General features: G+C 46.1%; 1 protein-coding gene across 2 annotated transcripts in view; it reads right to left on the bottom strand.

Annotated features, from left to right (window-relative positions):
* Nucleotides 1-19,312, bottom strand: part of ZNF438 (zinc finger protein 438) — a 182,968-nt gene extending 163,656 nt beyond the window's left edge. For both annotated transcript variants that reach the window (XM_075550342.1, XM_075550343.1), the window contains exon 1: nucleotides 19,227-19,312. The gene's annotated coding sequence lies outside the window, so the exon portion shown is untranslated. The remainder of the gene's footprint in view (nucleotides 1-19,226) is intronic.
* Nucleotides 19,313-20,215: the final 903 nt, after the last annotated feature.

Genomic DNA, 20,215 nt, shown 5'->3' with positions numbered 1-20,215 from the left:
GAAGAAATTGATGAGGGCAGGGAGTTTATGAACAGAGATTGGGTGAGAGCTTAAAGAATGACGTCTCGATGAGTCAGATACGTCTCTCCACACCAGTAAATACTCTTTTCTACCATATTTTTTAATGTTGTGAGGTGTCACTGAGATGGTTGCAATTCATAGCAAAGCGTTGTACAAGAGAGTGAAACGTGGCCTGGTCTTTGCTGTTCTCCTAACTATTGCTATTTTTTACTCTATTGTTCGAGGTATATGTGACAATCCCTCTAGCTAATGGTCTTCCTCTTTTTTGCTGATTCTCTAGAGACTTTCCCAACCTTTACCATGATGTTAGGAATTGGTCCCTCCTGGTAACATGCCCATCTTCCCTTCTAAGGAGCATACTGACTGTACTTTACCCCAAACAGATGCATCCACTCTTCTGCCAGACCAGGGTAGATTCAATGTTCTTTGCCCACAAAATAACTTTCCGGTCCTCCTTATTCATTGTCCAGTGTTCACATGCATATGACACAACTGAAAATATCACGGCCTGGGTCGGGCACACTTTAGTCCTTAGATGAGAACTTCGCTTTTGAATACTTTAAGTTCTTTCATTTTTGTTCTTTCTTTTCTTTTTCACAGTAGATAAGCCAATGCAATAAATAATTTGATTTCTTGAATGCTATTTCTATGGGTGTGGACTGTGAACCCAAGTAAAATTAAGTTCTTAACAAGTTCAGTCTTTCAATTTGCTTATTATGCTGTTGCTACGGGTCCAGTTGTGAGGATTTTCTTTTTTTTTTTTTATGTTGAGGTGTATTTCAAAATGAAGGCTATAGACTTTGATTTTCACCAGTAGGGACTTCGAGCCCTCTTCACTTTCAGCAAGTAGTCATCTGCATCTCAAAAACTGTGCGTAAGTCTTCTTCCAATCCAAATGGCTCATTCTTCTTCATATAGTCCAGATTCTTGGATCATCTACTCAGCATACAGATAGACTATGGTGAAAAGACAGCACTGAGGCTCACCTCTACTGGTTTTAAACCACACAGCATCTCCTTGTTCTGTTCATTTGACTGCCTCTTGGTCTATGTACACGCTTTACTTGAGCACAGTTAAGTGTCCTAGAATTCTCAATCTCTTTTATGTAACCCATAATCTGTTTGGATCCACAGATTCTAATGCCTTCATAGAGTCAATAAGCACTTAAAAGAAGAGCTTAAATAACTACTATTGATACTATTAGTGCTATCACCATCAAAATCACAGAAACCAATAGAAGGCTACAGAAAGACCATTAACCTCAGTCCTAGAGATCAGTCAACTCTGTGATCTAAGATACTTCAGTGGAACTCTCTAGGGCTCAGTTCTCCACTTGTAAAAACAAACTGAGAGGCCCAGAATAAATGTTTTCTAAACTTCTTCCAGCTCTAAAATTTTGTAAATCAGAGCCCAATTCCTTAATAGTATATTCCACATACTGCTGATTAAAAAAAACCTATTAAATAAGCAAAATAAGCCAAGATTTTTTCATGTTATGTCTCCATATATTCAATGGTTTCTATTGCTGCATTATAATCTTCTGAAGTTGAGTTGTGGCATACAAACCAGAAGTCTGTAAGCAGAGAAATATGGCTAAGTCATCCTGCTACGATTTAAAAGGCTTTATAGTCCAGCCACAATAGTCGTATCTTCTCAAATAGCTAAACAGTTTTATTACATATGCCTACTTCTTTTTCTATATATATTTAAAAATGAATATCCTTAATTAGGCACAATAAAGGAATCTGTTGAGAAGAATAGCTTGAACCCATGGCCTATAATAAAAACTTACATAACATTTTACTGTGCAAATTTAGCAAATTTAATAACAACTAATGAGTAAGACTAACAGTGGAGAAGATGGACCGTGCCTCCCTCATGGTTTTGAGTACCTTCAGCATCCTGCCTCATAACTGTGAGGGGTGGGGACTCCCCTGCAGCACGCTGGATGCCTATTGGTTAAGAAAGGTAGAGGCTGAGGCAGGAGCCCAAAGTGAAGGCAGGGAAGGCCTGCAATGGGGAAGGGGTGGTAGGGGTACGCATCCCAGCTGTCTCAGACTGAACTGTGAGGGCAGGGTGCTTAGGCATGCCTCTAACATCTGCCAAGCCCCATTTCCCTCAGGGAAGCCCCACTTGTTTTGCACATCGGATGTGTGTGTAAGTCTTCTAAAGGAAAGGTCAGGCTAGGAGAAAACAAAAAACTCAAGCCCACATCGGAAAGCCCAAATCTGGAGGAAGTCTTGGTCAGGAAGACAACAATGTGCATCAGATCTGCAGGACAAGGTGAGGACAAACGGAGGGTGAATAATGATGCTGGGCGGGGACAGAGTCACAAACAGGAAAGGGTGCGGTTTTCGACCAAGGGTTGGGGTCAGGCCTTAGTCCACTAAAAAGAATGCCTATTGTGAAGCAAGCCAGGTGTCTGCTTAAAGGAGAAGCCAAGGGATTCGTCACCCCGAAGCCCTCAATCTTTGAAATCTTAAAACTCCAACATGCTACCTGTGGGCCTAGTATTCCAGTGCTCTGATTTCTTAATTCCCAGACAGGATGGCCATGAGTTGGATCCACTCAATGGCAGTGGGTTTGGGTTTGGATGTATCACTACTCAAGGCGCCGATTAGTATAGTGACTTAGGGACCAAGTTGCTAACCAGAAGGTTGGTGGTTCAAATCCACCAGCTATTCCTCGGGAGAAACACGTGTCTGCTCTGGTCAATATTTACAGCCTCGGAGACCCACAGGGGTAGTTCTACTCCGGCCTGTACAGTCTCTAGGTGTAGTAATCAACTCCACAACAGTGAGTTTGGTTTTTTCATTACTCAGCAAAAAGTACCTTGAACTAGCAGAACAGAGGAATCTGTCTCAGGTCAACAAAAAGAGGAAGCGCCTCCAGGAGAATGAGTGACACAGTGGTTGTAACAAGAGGCACAAACATAACAGCTGTGGGAGTGGCGCAGGCCTGGGTCGTGGCTCGTTCCATTGTGTCTAGAGTCCCTATGAGTTGGCTCTGACTGCAGGACCCATAACAAAACAATCATCAATTCTCCACAAAGCAAATGGAGTGACCTTTCTGACAAAGCAAAACCGGCCAACGCACTCTTCTGGCTCCCCTGGTTTCCCTGAGCAAGGTGAATAGAATCCGAAATCCGCACTGCAGCCCTACTGTGTGCCATGTCATGCCCTGCCCCACCCCCACTTTATTTCCAATCTCCCCTCAGCTGACTGTGGTGTCAACGCTATTCCTCAAACATGCTCAGACCCCTGGGCTTTTGCATGTGCTCAACAGCCCAGTGGGCTGTCTTCCTCAGATATTTGCATGGATTGGTGTGTCTCAGATTTCACTCAGGTCTCTGCCTAGGTCACCTCTTCAGAGAGCCTCCACCCTGATCACAATGTCTAAGGAACATTTGCATTACTCCCGCCCCTTGCCCCTTTGTTTTTCTTCTGAGCATTTTGATACCATGGGGAATTGCCTAGGTGCTGGCTTGCGGTCTCTACTCCGAGTAAGTGATACAGGGCAGGGGCTTTGCTGCAGCAGCTACAGTGGTCCGGGAAGAGAGATGTTCCATATGAATGAGTGACCATACCTGCTCTTCCATCTGTGTAAGCGGCCAGTTATTCCCTGCCCCTCCCCCCATCTGTACTGTCTCCTACTCCACCAGCCCAGCTCTAAGCTCCACTACATTAAGATCGCATCACCATGACTTGCATATTCCCTTTCCAAGGATTTCCTACTCCACACACCCAGCTACTCAATCCAGATACAGGTCTACCTGATTCCCAGCCTGGAAGTCACTGCTGTAAGAAGCGATGCCACTGAGCACACTGGGGACTTTGCAAAAGTACAGTCTCCAATGTCAGCCCCGCCCTTCCTTGCTCATTGTTAACCCTCAAGCCTTTTTTTTTCTTTTATTTTTTTTGGGGGGGGGGCAACTGGCTCCCTCTTTCAGGCCCCACACGGATTGCAAACTTCCATCATTCTCAAGCTTCCGACTCCCTGCTCCATTCAGTAAATGACGTCACCTCCACAAAAACAAACGGGAAGTCAGGAGGGCTGGCTCCCTGGGTTTCCTCCATCCCCACGGATCAGCCACAAACTGCATTTACATTCTTGCCTCCTTCCTGGTAGTGGTGGGGGAAGGGTGTCCCTGTTCCGGTGCACAGCTCACCTTCCCGGAGCTCCTCCGGGAGAACTCCATCCCACCTCCTTAAAGATCTGATGCCCTGGCCCACATTCTCAACTCGTTCAGACTGTTGGAAAAATCCCCCAGTATTAAGGAGAGGAAGAAAAATAAAACTGCCATCTAGTTGACGCCCACTCAAAGCTACCTGCCCAGCCCCGCCCCGCCCCCTTGGGTTTCAGAGACTGTTACTGTTTACTGGAGTAGAAAGCCTCCACCTTCTCCCAATCGTTTAAAAAAACAAGGAAGAGGGGACACTATATTTTTCCAGGCTTTGCATCTCCCTTTAAGCACTGTCCAAGTTTCCAGGCGGTGCAGTTTGCTCGACTACTGACTTGGGGGTGGTGGTTGGAACCCATGCAGAGGCTCCACAGAAGCAAGCCCTGGCAAACTGCTTCCATAGAGTGCAGCAAAGAAAAACATTCCCTGGGGCAGTTCTGCTCTGTAGCACTCCGTGTTGCCATGAGTTGGAACTGACTAAAAGGCAACCAGTTTGAGTTTTCTGGCCAAACCCAATGAGTTCCAGTTACCTTCGGAGCCCAAAGTATCTTGAAGCATCCTATTTTTATCTCCCCCTCCCCACCCTCACATTTTACTACTCAACTCTTTTCTTGGGCATACCTCCAATGAAGCATTGCTGTTGCTGTGTGCCCCGGAGTCGGTTCCGACTCACAGCAACCCCACGGGCCCCAGAAGCGCCCTGTAAGGCCACACATCCTCTGGCAGCACATTGCCAGGTCTTCCCTCTGAGGAAGCCGCAGGTGGGTGTGAACTGTTGACATTTTGGCTGCAGCTTAGAGCTTAAGAATGAGAGCAGGGCTCCTTTCTGTCCTTCTGAGTTTGCTGTCCCCTAAACACACAACTACTTGATCGAAAACCTCACTAAGATTTGATCAGGTGTCATCCATTGACTACTAAGACCTCTCCATCTTAAAATGCTGGTATCGCAGCTTTCGTAAGAGTATCCTTTCGGGGATAGGGAAAAGGCTACTGCATACAAACATTCCAGGTCCAGGTAGGATGGCAGGGGCCAGAAACCCAGGGATACATATGGTAGTCAACTAAAAAGGAGGAGGGGTGGGGGGAGAAATGGGAAGTAGGGGAACAGGGCACTAACCCACCCAAGGGGAGGTATTAATATCTCCACGGGAAAAGAAAGATCAGACTTCAACCCGGTGATCCAAGATGTGAATGCACTATACCGGCACGAAGCAGGGAACCAGCAGAGAGGTCTGAGGGGCCGGACCCAATCCCAACTACTTGGACAGCGGTTCCTCCCCCCAGAAGAATTTACTTCAGAGGACAGCACTGAAGCTACAGCTCAGGGAGACGGACATGTCTGATCAGAGCACACGGGAGTAAATGAAGGGGCAGGAAGAGAGAGTGGAGCAAATCCTGGCCCACCAAGCCTTGAGGACGATATTCCTGTTCAGAGCAGCCAATGCACAGAGAGGACCATATGGCCAGCCCCACTATGAAATACGACATCCCTCACTGACCCACAGCCCTACAGGTGACAGCACTGGAGACATAGTGTGGGAATTGCACCCGATCTGACCCCATCACACTGAGGCAAAATACTAAGGGCATGCAACAGAACAGCAAGGGAAGCAGAGCAAGGAAGTCTCCAGGGAGTACCAAAAATAGACTTTGGGGCCAGGGAGTGACACCCCATCAGACTCGACAGGAAAACACTCCTAAAGGTCAACAAACAGACCTTCAACTATTTACAGGCTTTTCTCTTTTTTTCTCATTGGTTTGTTGTTGTTGTTTTCTTTTGTCGCTTTGTTTTGCTCTGTCTCGTTTTTTTGTGCATATTACTTTCTCTGCAGCTCTATCTAGATAAGATAGGCTGGATAAACAATCTGGAGGAGAAAACAAAGGGACTGATGATGGTTCTGGGGGGACACGGGAAAAGTGGAGGCAGGGGAAAGGAAGTGGCATTAAAAAAACCAGGGACAAGGGAACAAGTGATGCAAAATTGGTGGTGAAGAGGGTGTAGGAGGCCTGGTAGGGCTTGATCAAGGGCAATGTAACTGAGAGGAATTACTAAAACCCAAATGAAGACTGAACATAATAGTGGGACAAGAGGAAAGTAAAAGGAAACAGAGGAAAGAACTCGGAGACAAAGGGCATTTATAGAGGTATAAATTGAGGCATGTATGCATATAAATATAGTTATATATGATGATGGGGAAATGGATTTATTTGCATATATTTATAGGTTTAGTATTAAGGTAGCAGGCTGGGCCTCTACTCAAGTACTCCCTCAATGCAAGAATACTTTGTTCTATTAAACTGGCATTCCATCATGCTCACCTTCCCGACACAATCACTGAAACAAAGCGGGTGAATAAGCAAATGTGGTGAAGAAAGCTGATGGTGCCTGGCTATCAAAAGTTAAAGTGTCTGGGGTGTTAAAGGCTTGAAGATAAACAAGCGGCCATCTAGCTCAGAAACAACAAAGCCCACATGGAAGAAGCACATCAGCCTGTGTGATCACAAGGTGTCAAAGGGATCAGGTATCAGGGATCAAAAACCAAAAAAATCATCATTGTCAATGAGGGGGAATGCAGAGTGGGGACCCAAAGCCCATCTGTGGGCAACTGGACATTCCCTTATCAAAGGGTTGTGGGGAGGAGATGAGCCAGTCAGGGTGCAGTGTAGCAATGATGAAACATACAACTTTCCTCTAGTTCTTTAATCCTTCCCACCTCCCCACCTCCAGTATGATGATCCCAATTCTATCTTACAAATCTGGCTAGACCAGAGGATGTACACTGGTACAGATAGGAATTAGAAACAGGGAATCCAGGACGGATGAACCCCTTAGGACCAGTGTTGAGAGTGGCAATACGGAGAGGGTGGAGGGAAGGTGGGGGAGAAATGGGGAACCGATTTCAAGAATCTACAATATAACCTCCTCCCTCGGGGATGGACAACAGAAAAGTGGGTAAAGGGAGAAGTTGGACAGAGTAAGACATGACAAAATAATAATAATTTATAAATTATCAAGGGTTCATGAGGGAGGGTGGGTAGGGAGGGAGGGAAACAAATGAGGAGCTGATACCAAGGGCTCAAGTAGAAAGCAGATGTTTTCAGAATGATGATGGCAACAAATGTGCTTGATACATGGATGTATATATAGATTGTGATAAGAGTTGTACGAGCCCCAATAAAATGACTGAAAAAACATGGAAGCCGGGGCTCCATAGGAGGTACTGCCAGAGTGGGCTCTAGACCACCGTTCAGTTGTGTGACAGACTGGTGGTTCGCGAAGCCCTGCCTAGCCATTCAGTGGCCGTATCCTGGTTCCCACTGCTCCGACTGCTGCCACCAGTACTGCAATATCATCTTGGATCAACTCTCACTGTCTTCCACGTTAGAGTTCTCTCTCTCCTGGGTCTAGGACGTTCTCTGCATTGGGAGTCCGGGTCCAAAGGGCACACTCCCTTCTAGGCTGTTCTTGATGGTAGTGAGTTTCTCCTCCCTTTTCCCCCATTGCTTAGTGATTGACCAATCCTTGCAAAGTTTTTGTACTTTATTTGAACAGGAAGCTGTCCAATCCCTGCAACGTACATAAAACAGACCAATCAGGGGTAGGCGCAGACCCACCCATTATTTTTGCAGCGTCAGAAAGGCAAGAAATACGAGAAACTCTCTGCATTGTACACATCATCATTTATAGGAGGACAGACGGAAAGCAGTCTAAAGGCCTGCCGCAATGAAATAGTACATAAAACAGGGAAGAGGTAGACACTCTGCATCCACACAAATGAAAATATCACGATATAAAATATGGAAAGCACATACATATGGAAATAAAAAAGAACTACAGCTTAAAATTGTAGCGGGGGTGGAGTCCCCAGGTGGTATGTGCAAGCCGTTCATGCACGCAGCCGCTGGTTAAACTGTTCGATGCTCTCATCCACCCACAGGCACCTCAGGCCTGGCAACCTAGTTCTACAATATCCGTCACTGAAAATCTTATGGAACACCGTTAGGCTCGGACACACCCGGGGTCACCAGGAGTCCAAGGGACAGGGCAGCAACTGGTTTTACCGTGGGAGAGATGTTCAAGTGACAGAGCTCTATTTCTAAATGGGTTTGTGTTAGAAAAGCTGCGAAATGGATATGCAATGGGAGCTTCTATCCATGAAAAGCGTCAACTGAAAACAATCAAGCTTTAACAGTTCCACCAGACCTCAATCTGTATGTTTGTCTCTAGCTTCCATCATTGCCGCTGATATTCACAAACTATGTCACTCGGTAAACTACTACACTCAACAGTTCACTCCTGTCTCAGGAAACAGTGTAGGAATAGACAAACGGGCAGCAGGTTGAGACTCTCCAGGCACTGAGCTGTTTCTCTCCTGCCCTGTGGGTCTCAGGGGGCACTGCCCGCGTGTGCACCGTTGGCGCTGGCTCAGCAACATCACGTCCACAGTAATGGGGAGAAGGGAGCATGAGGAGCGTGTCGCTTTCTAATGGAAATGGGACTGGCTACGAGGACTTCAGGGTGGGAGGACATCCCCCTCCCACTTGTTGAACACTTTCATCTCCTCCTCAAAAAAGGAAGCCTCTAGTCTCATCCACTGACTGGATCCAGTCAAAACCTAGCCTCGCCAGTGATGCACCTTCTTCTGGTGAACAGCATTTGCGATCAATCGCAAAGCTGGACTCAACATTTCCACGTTCACACTCAGTTATGAAAACCAGCCAATCATTAACTGCCATGCTGCATTACCTTGGCTCCCCAAACTTTGCCAGCCCTGACCCGCCAAGTTTAAAGTGAGCCAACTTCTAAATGTCTCCCCTTTGAAAACCAGCCAATCCCTCACCCTATCTAATAAGTCCATCGAGTGCCGTGCTGGAGAGACTGTGTACTGCAAGCATCGTTCTCTCCTGCTTAGGAATGTTAAATTCAGCCATGTTTCAGCCCTATTTCAGTAGTGGTCTCCTCCCTAAATAACACAATAAATATTATAGGTATTTTGGATAGTAGCATTTTTCTTCATAGAGATAGAAAGATGTTTTTGTTATAAGCATTCCATTCTTAAAATATATCTTTCCTTTTTAATGTAATTATAATCTTCTTACCTAATTGTACGAACGAATGTCTTTTATTTTTCCTTCCTACTCCAACTCAGACCCATAATTCCATACTGTGAATGATCCAATTCCAGCCAACGGATGCATAATACGAAATATAAAAATGTTCCAACTAGTGGAATGTACACCAATAATCGAATATCGTCAGATAATCTTCAAATAAAATGGCAGCTGGTAAAATATTTCAGCAGGTATTCTCATGGTTTTAACGAAAGAGGGAAAAAAAAAAAAGATCATCTGTCTTGATTTTGTCAAGAGCTGAAAGCTTGATTTCTTGCTTCGGTCAATGGATAACATCCTAAAGGCCCACCCGAACTGAGAAAATAAAGTGAAGGGCGCCAGTTCCTACGACCTCACAGAAGCCACATGCTCGCCTAGAGAAGGAGGGACTGCCAAGGGCTGCCTGTCGTGGGGCTGTGGCAGAAGTACTCCGTGTAAAGTTTACATCGACGTGGAGAAACACCACCCAGAAACAGTGCTTGTCGCACCTGGCACAGAAGAAGGGCAAAAGAATAATCCTGCGTTTAATTAGAAAATGAGAATGAATGAGAATCCTAACCCCAATGGAAATCCCGTGAGTAGCCGGACACCGTGGATCCAGCCACAGAGGCCGCCGCCCTCAACTGCAGCTGACAGCGAGCTCTTCGCGGGCTTTTGGACTTGGTTGGTTCAAACAGAAATTATAAACAGCAAGCAGTGATCCCGGCGGTCTAGAAAAACTCAGTGAAGTTTCTACCCAAGTTATATCACAGCAGGAATTTAAAACACTGAATTAAAGCTGATTTAAGTGGCAACATGAGTATTGGACGAGGTGTCAGGAAGGCACACACTCCATGGATCTATGCAGAGATTGTGACTCTCTGCCTGCCCCTTGGAAAGGCAGCATGACTCTGTGGGAAGAGTCAAAACTACATTATGCATTGAGAGGCAGTAGGCAAATGACTTAGCTTTTCTAGCCCAGTTCCCTACTCTGTAAAATGGGAATAATAACCGTCACTCAAAGAACTACCAGGGAGATTAATCGGGACACCAAGAACTTTAAAAGTGCGCTGGCATGAGGATTTCCAAGGCCTACATTTGTTCCTGTCACTAATTAGCTCTGGCAAGTCACTTGACCTAAGACTGTTTCCTCCTCGGTCACACGGGGGTCATGGACACCCGTGCTACAATTACACATGAGTGTTACAGTGCAAAGAACTGTCAAAAGCTATGATGAGTCCTGAAAAACTATAAAGAAGGCCTGGTGGCAAAGCGGTTACACATTGGGCTGCTTACTGCAAGGTCAGCAGTTCGAAACCGCAGGAGAAAGATGGAGCTTTCCACTCTCATAAACAGTCACCATCTTGGAAACTCACGGGGGCAGCTCTACCCTCTCCTCAGCGTGGCTGTGAGTCAATGGCAGGGAGTTTGGAGTATCAAGAGCCCAATAACTGCGAGGCAGCTAATTCAACATGCACGGAAAGAAAGGGATTCATACTCAAAAAGCTGTTAAATCCAAGGGTTATTTAATGTCCAAATCAAACTAATACTAATAAGAAAAAGGCATCATAGCTACACACTATAGACAGTATCAGGATAAGCAGAGCCAACACTGACGTGGTCAAGGATCTCGCTTTACTTGGATTCAACAATCAGCACCCATGGAAGCAGAAGTCAAGAGATCCCGTGACGTACTGCATTGAGTAACTCTGATGTACAAGAAGCCCCCTCTGAAGTGTGAAAAGCAAGGATGTCCCATTTAGGAAGAAGGGGCACCCAGCCCAAGCCATGGCATTTCTAATCACCTCACATGTATGTGAAAGTCAGACAAGGAATAAGAAGGACTATAGAAGAATTGATGCATTTGAATTATAGTGCTGGCAAAGAATACTGAAAATACCATGGACTAGATGGTAACAACTTAAGAACTATAGCCATGGTTGAGTGTTATGATTCAATTTTCCTTTCCATCAGCCTGCTGTTTTTGCTTAATCCTAAGCAAAAGAACTTTTGAGGTGACAACTTGATTTTACAGGTTCAGGGAAGTGTAGTCTCCACGATGGCCAATTATTAGTATGAGTAAGTGTGCCAGTCTGGGAAGACTCGAGAAACAAATCCATAGTCACTCATATGTGTATAGAACGAGCTTTATAAATGAGAGCAATTGGACATTGAGAAAAATCCCAGCCCAGTCCAGATCAAGTCCATAAGTCTGATATTAGCCCATATGTCCAATATGAATCTATAAAGTCCTCTTCAGACTCACACAACACATGCAATGATACCAAATGCAGGACAGTCACAGGCCAGTGGGTAGAAAGTCTTTGGATCCAGTGGCATTGAAAGCATCTCAGTGCTAGCAGGGGCCTCTACATGGCTTCTCCGGCTTCAGCGATCTGGTTGCATCAAGGTGTGGCTTGTCAGCTCTATGTCTCCCAGGGTGTGGCAGAGAGTCTCCTACCTCCAAGGAGGAAGTACCAGATTTCCCAGAATTCTCAGAAGGCCATGCCCACACAGAAGCCTCATTGGCAATGATCCGGTTGACAGACTAGACTCCACCCCTTCATTCTTAATCCTCAGATTGACAAACGATTCTATATATAACTACCACAGTAGATGAAGTCTTCACCTGGACTATGGCAATTATTGCACACATTAGTGTTTATGTGTGCAATAATACACCATGGACAACTCCTTCTTGGAAGAAGCCCAGGCAGACGGTCCTTGGAAACAACGATGGTCTCACCAACTTTGGCTACATTATGAGGAAAGACTCATACTTGGTTAAGCAGAAGATCAGCAGAAAAGCGGAAGACCCTCGGAACAGATGGACTGACACAGGCACGACAACACTGGGCTTAAACATGACAATGACCACACAGTGTTTCATTCTGGCACATGGAGTTGCGATGAGTCAGAGCTGACTTGGGGGATACTAAACAACAACAGTGTTTACGGAAGGGGAAATCAAGTTTAACGACTTTTATTTCCAAGCAATCAAATATGAACTTAATAAAAAGTAAGCACTGCCTATATCTTGTATTATTTCAATGAAGTACATTTAAACATTTACAATGTGAAGTAAAACTACATAAACTAGCATTCAGCTATCATTGCAAACACAGAAGACATATAAGGGGTATACTCCCCCCCAAAAAAAGAAAAAAAAGTAGAGCTTTTGTAGTACACATTTTTCCCACTAGGCAAGGATCCAGCAACTCACTCTGAGTTAGTACACTCAGTGGCATTGCCTGGGAAGAGTCTCTCTAGTCACAGTGAATTTTTTCATAAAACCAGTTTCACTCGCACCTCATTTTTTGTGATGGCTGATTTACGAGGACAGCATGTGGCTGTGAATTTTTGTTTCCTGCTCTGGAAAAATGCCACAGAAACTGTTGTGATGTTGAACACAGCTTACAAGGAGTGCGCTATGGGCAAAACTCAAGTGTATGAGTGGTTTCCTCATTTCAAAAATGGTGAAATGTTAATTGATGACAAACTTCATTCTGGACATCCGTCAACTTCCCAAATGGAATGACATGTCAGCTCATAGTGCATTTGGAGTGTGTTCCACCAGGTCAAACTGTTCATCAAGCCTTCTATTTACGGTTCTGAAAAGATTGTGTAACAGTGTGCAACCAGTAAAGGCTGATTTGTGGCAGACGGGGGACTGGTTTTGCCACCATAACAATGCACCTGCTCAAGCAGCCATCACAGTGTGCCAGTTATGGGGGGGTGGGGGAGAGTGGAACCAACAACAACAGCATGCCTCTCCTACCCCATACACTTTACTCTCCTGACCCCCCTCGATGTGACATCTTTTCGTTTCCTCGAATAAAGAGGGACATGAAAGGACAGTGGTTTCACTAGAAAAAGTAAAGAAAAAAACAAAAAACGAGGGTGGTGCTGTCAGTCATCCAAACAGATGAGTTTGAAAAATGTTTCCAAGAATGGAATCGTAGAATTGACAAGTGTATTAAGTGTAATGGAGAGCACTTTGAAGGTGATAAGGTTGTTTTGTTAAAAAAAAAAAAAATGAAATACATAGCTTTGAAAAAAATTTTGGGGTTTTGGGGTAGCCCCTTATATGTGAGTCTAAGGCAATATACAAAAATGAACATAACTGCAAGAAGTAGAATGTTAAGAAATATATTTAAATGTTCAGTATACACTGCTATTGCTGTGCTAGACAGAGTCCTTAAAAAAACATTGTTTAAACAGTGATCATACATTTAAACTAATACTCTTACATTTGTTTAATTCACTCATGCAAACATAAATTCTTAAAGAAATTTCCATTTTATGGCTTATCCAGAGTGCTTTGAGGAGCTGTGGTAGCATAGAGGGTTATGTGTTGTGCTGCTTGCCACAAGGTCAGCGGTTCGAAACCACCAACCTCTCCAAGAGAAAGATGAGGTTTTCTGTGCCCATGAAAGATTTACAGGCTCAGAAACCCAAAGGGGCATTTCTCAGTTCTGTAGGGTCACTGTGATTCAGGGTCGACTCGATGCCAGTTGCTTCACATGCTGAGTCTTGAGGGTGCTAAATCTCAAGTCACAGCTTCCTGACGGCGCAACGGGTCCTCCTTGTGCGGCTAAACCACAAAGTCCACACTTTGAACCCCGGAGCCACCAGAAAAGCGCCGGCTGTCTACTCCTGGAAAGATTCACACACTCCCAGGGGCAGTCCCACTCGGTCCTGCAGGGTCGCTGGACGCTGGAATTAACTCCATGGCACTGAGCTGGGTTTTGTTCGTCTACTCTCCTGTGAGGAGCCCCGGCAGCACATCCGTTCCCTCGGCACTACCTGAAAGTTTGCTGGCTCCACCCTCACCAAGGAAAGCCTGGCAGCACGCATGCTCCTGGAACGATTCCAGCCTGGAAATCCCTGTGGGGACGATGGACTCTATCACAGGAAGCCACTCAAATTCAAAACACACTTGACAGTCCCTCCCAACAGCAATGCCCCTACCTATGACAACGTGCATCCTGTGGAGGAAGTCCGAAAGACTGGCTTCTGATGGCGGAAACATCCAAGACAATAACCATTAACCTAGCTTTGCTGAGCCCGCAGGCGAAAATCAAGCAATCAGCAGGCTACTTAATGTGCCATATCTACTTTATCCACCACTGCTGAGTAGCTGAGTTTCTTAGGCAGGCCATTGTAGAACACAGAAATCATTTCACCTCCATTACATTGACGGAAGTCGCCGCAGCAGACTTAGACTTCTGTGTGCTGCAAAACGGTTAGCCCATTTCCACGTGGACGCTAGTCAAGGTCTTCCCTTTCCAGTGATAATGAACTTGGCTATCTGGATCAACACTCCAAAGGAAGGCAGACAAAACATCGTTTCACTTGGAAAGTATGAGCAAACATCTGAAAGCTACAACAGTGCAGTTATATGTAATCTTGTAGCAGCGGCTGCAACTTGAAACACTCTTGTTAGAAAATAACAAAATGAAACAGTTTGGTGGAGGGTGTTGTATACCTGGGACAAAGACCAGGCTTTCTACTTCTGCAGAGAATAACAGTCTTGGAACCCCCAGGGGTAGCTCTCCCCTGTCCGATAGGGTGGGCATGAGCTGGAAATGACGCAATGGCAGTGAGGGACTAATTGTATACTTAGAAATGGATCCAGATGTCAGATGCATCTTATAGTACAGTGCTTGTACTGCTCCAGTCACCATGAGCTAAACGCCCAAGATTTAAGTTGTAGACTATGACCCCAACTATGACACACATCACTAGATTCCCTTCCGAAAATAAATAATAACAATATCAGGACGGTAAAGAACTAATCAGCAGGGAAATGCACACTCAATCTAAGTGAAACATTGTTTGAGCTGATACAGTTAAACCGAGGGGAAACCTGCCCAAAGCCTTCACATAGCCCCTCCATCACCCTGTACTTTGCAAGCTGCAACATTTGGAGCCAACTCCCTTATTTCAATAGTGGGTCCTGTCAACGCTGAGGTAATAGAACTGGAAAAACTCATCACTCCACAATGATATTCAAGTATCAGAATTTATTTCATTTGGTAAAAATTATGTCACTGCCAAATAAAACTAAGGCCAATGTCCTAAACTATTCACAATTTTGAGCAAGTCTTTTGTAGAAAACAATCCTTGGAGAGCCTCAGATCCAATCCTACAATTGTTTAGCATTCGTTTCCCTCTTTGGCCCCTTCATGCCCCATCTCTCAAGTGATGGGCTGGGGAGGGGAACATTGGACAGAATGGGAGGGAAATAATCAGCATACATGTATGCAGTTCATCTGCTTGAGTTCTAGTCCCACAGGTTTGTCCCCAGCCCCGCCAGGGATAAAACTATGTTTTATTCATCTATGAACTCCTAAAATCAAAATGAGTGCCTTGTGTATAAAGTCTAACGTGTGGCAAGCACCTGGTTGGGCACCGGGGAGCGAGCATGCCTAGCCATGCCCTCCTGGAAGCTCCAGTTGGGGGCTCCTGAGAGGAGGTGGGCTACATGGATGGAACCAAGCCATGAGAGGCCAGTTAGCACAGTCCTTTTGCCTGTGTCTTTGCTTTCACTCCCAATCATGTCTTAAATGAAGAACAAAAGCAGGCGTTCTCTTCTGAAATAAAAATCGGCAACTCGGAGTCAGCGTCAACTCCAGGACAATAAGCTGGTTTGGGTTTAACCCCCGTGAGCTCCATATTCCCATCTCAAACTCAAGATGTCATCTTGGAAGCAGTAACAAGACTCAGCAACCAGGAAGTCAATGCTTGGATTGGAGTCCGGGCTCCATCGTTTACAGTGTCTGACTGTGTGCTAGTCACCTTTAACCTCTCTGTGCCCAGTTTTCTCATCTGTTAAATGGGGACAATAACAGTTTGGAGCCCATCCGATTATTACAAACGAGTCTTGCCTGGCACCAGTTTACACTATTGTGCTTACTATCAAGAGTCACTGGATGGCATAGATGGTTATGCAGGTAAATTAAGACTGGCAGCTCAACCCATTCTGAGGCACTTTGCAAAGAGAGGCCGAGTGGTCTGCTTCTGAAACAGCATCCCCATGAAAACCTACTGATCACCAGTCGACTGCACCCCGCACGGTCACTCAGAAACAGAACGGATGGTCACTTGTTGGGTCTGGTTTTCACTATTATTACCAGTATTTTCCATGTGTCAAACAGGCATCTAAAACGTAGCATGTCCCAAACAGAACTCAGGGTGGTCGGCCCAAACCGGGTTCACTTTATCATCTCATCTCAGTTGGGAGTACTGCTACCCTCCCAGTTAGTCCCGCCCCCACTGTCACGACGGCATCGCCCCTCCTTTTTCCCACATCAGCAAACCCTGTAAGCCCTGCCTCCACTGTGTCTCAGGGACCCAAGAGCACAGAAGCCCCTCCACAACTGCGCCCCCTAATCCCAGCCACCATCACCTCCGCAGTAGACACCGATCACCCCATTTTCACAACACTCCCTCTCCGCTCATAAGGCCACAGTTAATTTTCCATACTCTATGACTTACATCTGATTCTGTTCCTTAAAAGTGTTTTTTTCCCTTTTTAAATGCTTTTTATTGTGAATTAGGTGAAGTGTCTACTCCTGTAAAGAGTTACAACCTCGAAACCCCACAGTGGCAGTTTTACCTTGTCCTGTAAGGGCGCTATGGGTCGGAATCAACTCAATGACAGTTGAGTCTGGTTTTGGTTTTACACAGGCAAATCATCAGTTTTACCTTCAACCATTCACATACATTTTATTTCAACTCATCCATGATAATCCCTTCAACCTACCACCATTTAGCCCACTTGCTCCTGGTGTTTCTTGTTTCTATCCCTCCTTCTTCCCTAACCTTATGAACTTTATCCTTGGGGAAATGCTGCCCTATAATCTTAAAGTGCCTGATTATACAAGGGATGATGTTTCATGGATCCAAGTCTTCCAGTGTCTCTGTCCATGCCTCCTAGAAGAAAACCTGAACTTCACTAGGGACCACCCGGGCCTCTGTGACCTGGCCACTGCCTGAATCCTCACCCCCATGCACTGCCCCTCACTGCTGTTGCCGGGAGAGAAGTACAGTCCTCTGGAGGGTGGACTTGGAAGTCAGATGGCCTGAATTCAAATACTGCCTCCTTCATGTTTGAGATGTGTAATACTTAGCAAATGTTTAAGCCTTTTTTGTGTGTGTTCCCTTCTTCGTCTGTCAAAATGGAGATCCTCCTCCTTACTACATAGGACTGTTGTAGAAATTCAAGTTCATGGTTGCAATAGTGTCTTACACATAGTAAGCTCTACACATGTGTTGACTGTTATAACTGTTATTCCTCCTGCCTGAGATACTTTTACCCCAGAAACCTGCGGGCTCTTCCTCTCCCATCATCTGTGTCAACGGTCACCACCTAGAATGGCCTTCCTGATCAAAAACCACACGTGCTGCCCCCTCCTGTCTTTCTCTTCTCTTCCTTTACTTTGCTACCCCTCTACCTTAAATTTCCTCACATACTTATTTCCTACTTGTCCACTTCCCCCAATGTGACAGGAGCTCTAGTTCTACTGTACCTCAGACCCTCACTTTTAAATGCACACATCTCTTGTCCAGGCCAGGAGACCAATGCCGATTAGTAACAACACTCTGCCTAGACAGCTTTTCATTTTCTCATTTGATTCTTGAGTCTCCCATTGTGGAGAACAGAAAAAGAAAGCCAGTTTGGGAGACCTGCTTTTAGACCCAAAGCGAGTAACCAGGTGACTGAAATTTGAAAGTTGGGACTTTCTGACTCCCAGGCACCTTTAACAAAGCTGAAAGTTCGCTGTTGCACTAACGTTACAGGAAAGAGACCACTCAATGTTTCACACAAGTCCACCTTGACATCGGCACAAGAATCTTGTCTTCAAAGTTCCTAATAAATCCTTGTTCTAAAGCTTCACAAGTATCACCTTAGAGTACTAACTTCTCAACAATCTACTAACTTTTTGGCAACAGCCCCGGAATTCAAGCTGTCAGATATGACTGGATATTCCAATTCAACAAAGCAACCACCCCTAAAACTCATGGCACATCTGTATTGAATATGCTAGCTCCAACATGCTAACAGCTTCCTCTGCAAAAGCCATGCCAGGAGGACATGGTAATTCCCAAGAGCCTTGTGATAATGATATCAAGTATTACTTGGTCTGTTCTATCAAGTTCAGTGACCATAGGTTCCAATGTTGTCCATGATCAGACTGGGGAGAGGAGGGAGTTGGAGAAAAACTCGGGGGTTGGGGGGCCAACAAAACCAAACCTACAGGACCAAATACCCCAGAATAGATTGTCTTTATTTCTTCTAGCAAATTTATAAGCTTATGCTACCTCCCACTCTTTCGGGTCCCTGAACCTGTGGGAAGGCCAGTAGGGGAGGCCAAAACGTGGTTTTACCGCTATGTTATAGAAAAAGGAAACTGAGGAAGCAGGTAGTTATTGTGACTTATCCTTTGGTGATTTGGCCACGTTCAGGACCCAAAAGGAAGTCCAGTTATAGAAGTCCTAGTTTCTGAAGGTCCCTTCCATCTCAGACTTAGTTGGTGAAAGAAAGGTACCTTCCATCTCAGACTTAGTATGTGAAACTCCATCCAGGGTAAAGGGGATAAAGAAAACAGATCTAAGTTCCTTCATTAAGGAAGCAGAAAAACTAAGGACTCTCCCACTGACTGCTCCAGGAACCCCACGTGGCCCCAAGGGGGAAGGCTGCAGCCCCAGCTCCGCAGGGCACTGTCATACCCCCCCCACACACACCCAGGTCCCTCCCACCCCTAGAGTGCTCCCGCCCAGAACGGACACCTGTCTCCCTGGCCTCCTTCCAAAGTCCCCCTGATCTCCCGAGGCTTAAATGTCCCCCACAGCCACGGCCACCACCAGGGCTGCAAGCAGCCCGCCGGCCTCCGCAGACCACGGGAGCTGCAAATACATGGAAACTTACAGTTTTCCTACTGCTGAGCGTCACGACGGGGTGACGTCACGGGACCCGGCGTTCAGGGAGGTCAGGTGGCCCGGCGCGGGCTGCTCGGCCCCCATAACTCCTCCCCCAACGCCGTGGGCGGGCCGGACGCCCCCTTCCCCCACCAGCCCCGCCTCCCTGTGGGTGGAGCGCAGGCGCAGAGGGCCTATGCGGCCGCCTCCCGAAGAGCATGGCCCTAAGGTGGGGGCTGCTCTGCCTGGAGCAGGAGGTAAAGACACCCCAGAGCATAGCCAACAAGCTGTCTCCCGGGGACCGGAAGTGCACGCCACAATTTTGAGATCGTTTTTCCATCGGCACTGACTTCCTTCACACGTTGGCTAGTTCTCCACGTGCAGATACACAGTCAGGCTTTTCTACGGTGGCTCCTGGTCCTCAGCCTGGAAGAGACGAATGGAACCTGGCCCCGCCCCGCCTGGGTTTGTCCCGCCCCCATCAAGGCTTGTCCCCGCCCCTTCTGCGGCATGGCCCCGCCTCTGCAGCCGCTCTTCCGGCTCCGGGGGCGCCACGCCCACTTCCATCCAGCCCACCCTGTCGGGCACCGCCTCCATCCCTTTCCTTGCGCCTTATACCCTGTTCCCTTCCCTTTTCGGCGTGATGAAAGTACTTGCAGGCCCCCGTTCACCGTGTTAAGTTAAACAGACATGGATCGGTATAAATATGAACGCTTACTTGCTAAAGTCTCCAGCCCCGCCCCACGTACTAATTGTCTAACTGCGTCCAACCCCGGGTCTCTTACCAGTATGTATCATGGCGCAGCCAAATCTGCCTTGGGGAACGAGAAATAATTAAAGAAGGGGGAAAACCGGCAATGGAAAAAAATAGACCCTAGGGAGGAAGTATTGAAAATAACAAGGATTTCTTCTAAAAACTTTTTTTGGACGCTGGATACATGGCACAGTGAGACATGGCATATTGCCTCACAGATCCAGTATATATAAAACTGGAAGCAA

The sequence above is a fragment of the Tenrec ecaudatus genome, chromosome 5, assembly GCF_050624435.1.
Source record: "Tenrec ecaudatus isolate mTenEca1 chromosome 5, mTenEca1.hap1, whole genome shotgun sequence".
NCBI classification, from domain to species: domain Eukaryota; kingdom Metazoa; phylum Chordata; class Mammalia; order Afrosoricida; family Tenrecidae; genus Tenrec; species Tenrec ecaudatus.
This window is presented reverse-complemented; position numbering and strand designations above follow the sequence as displayed.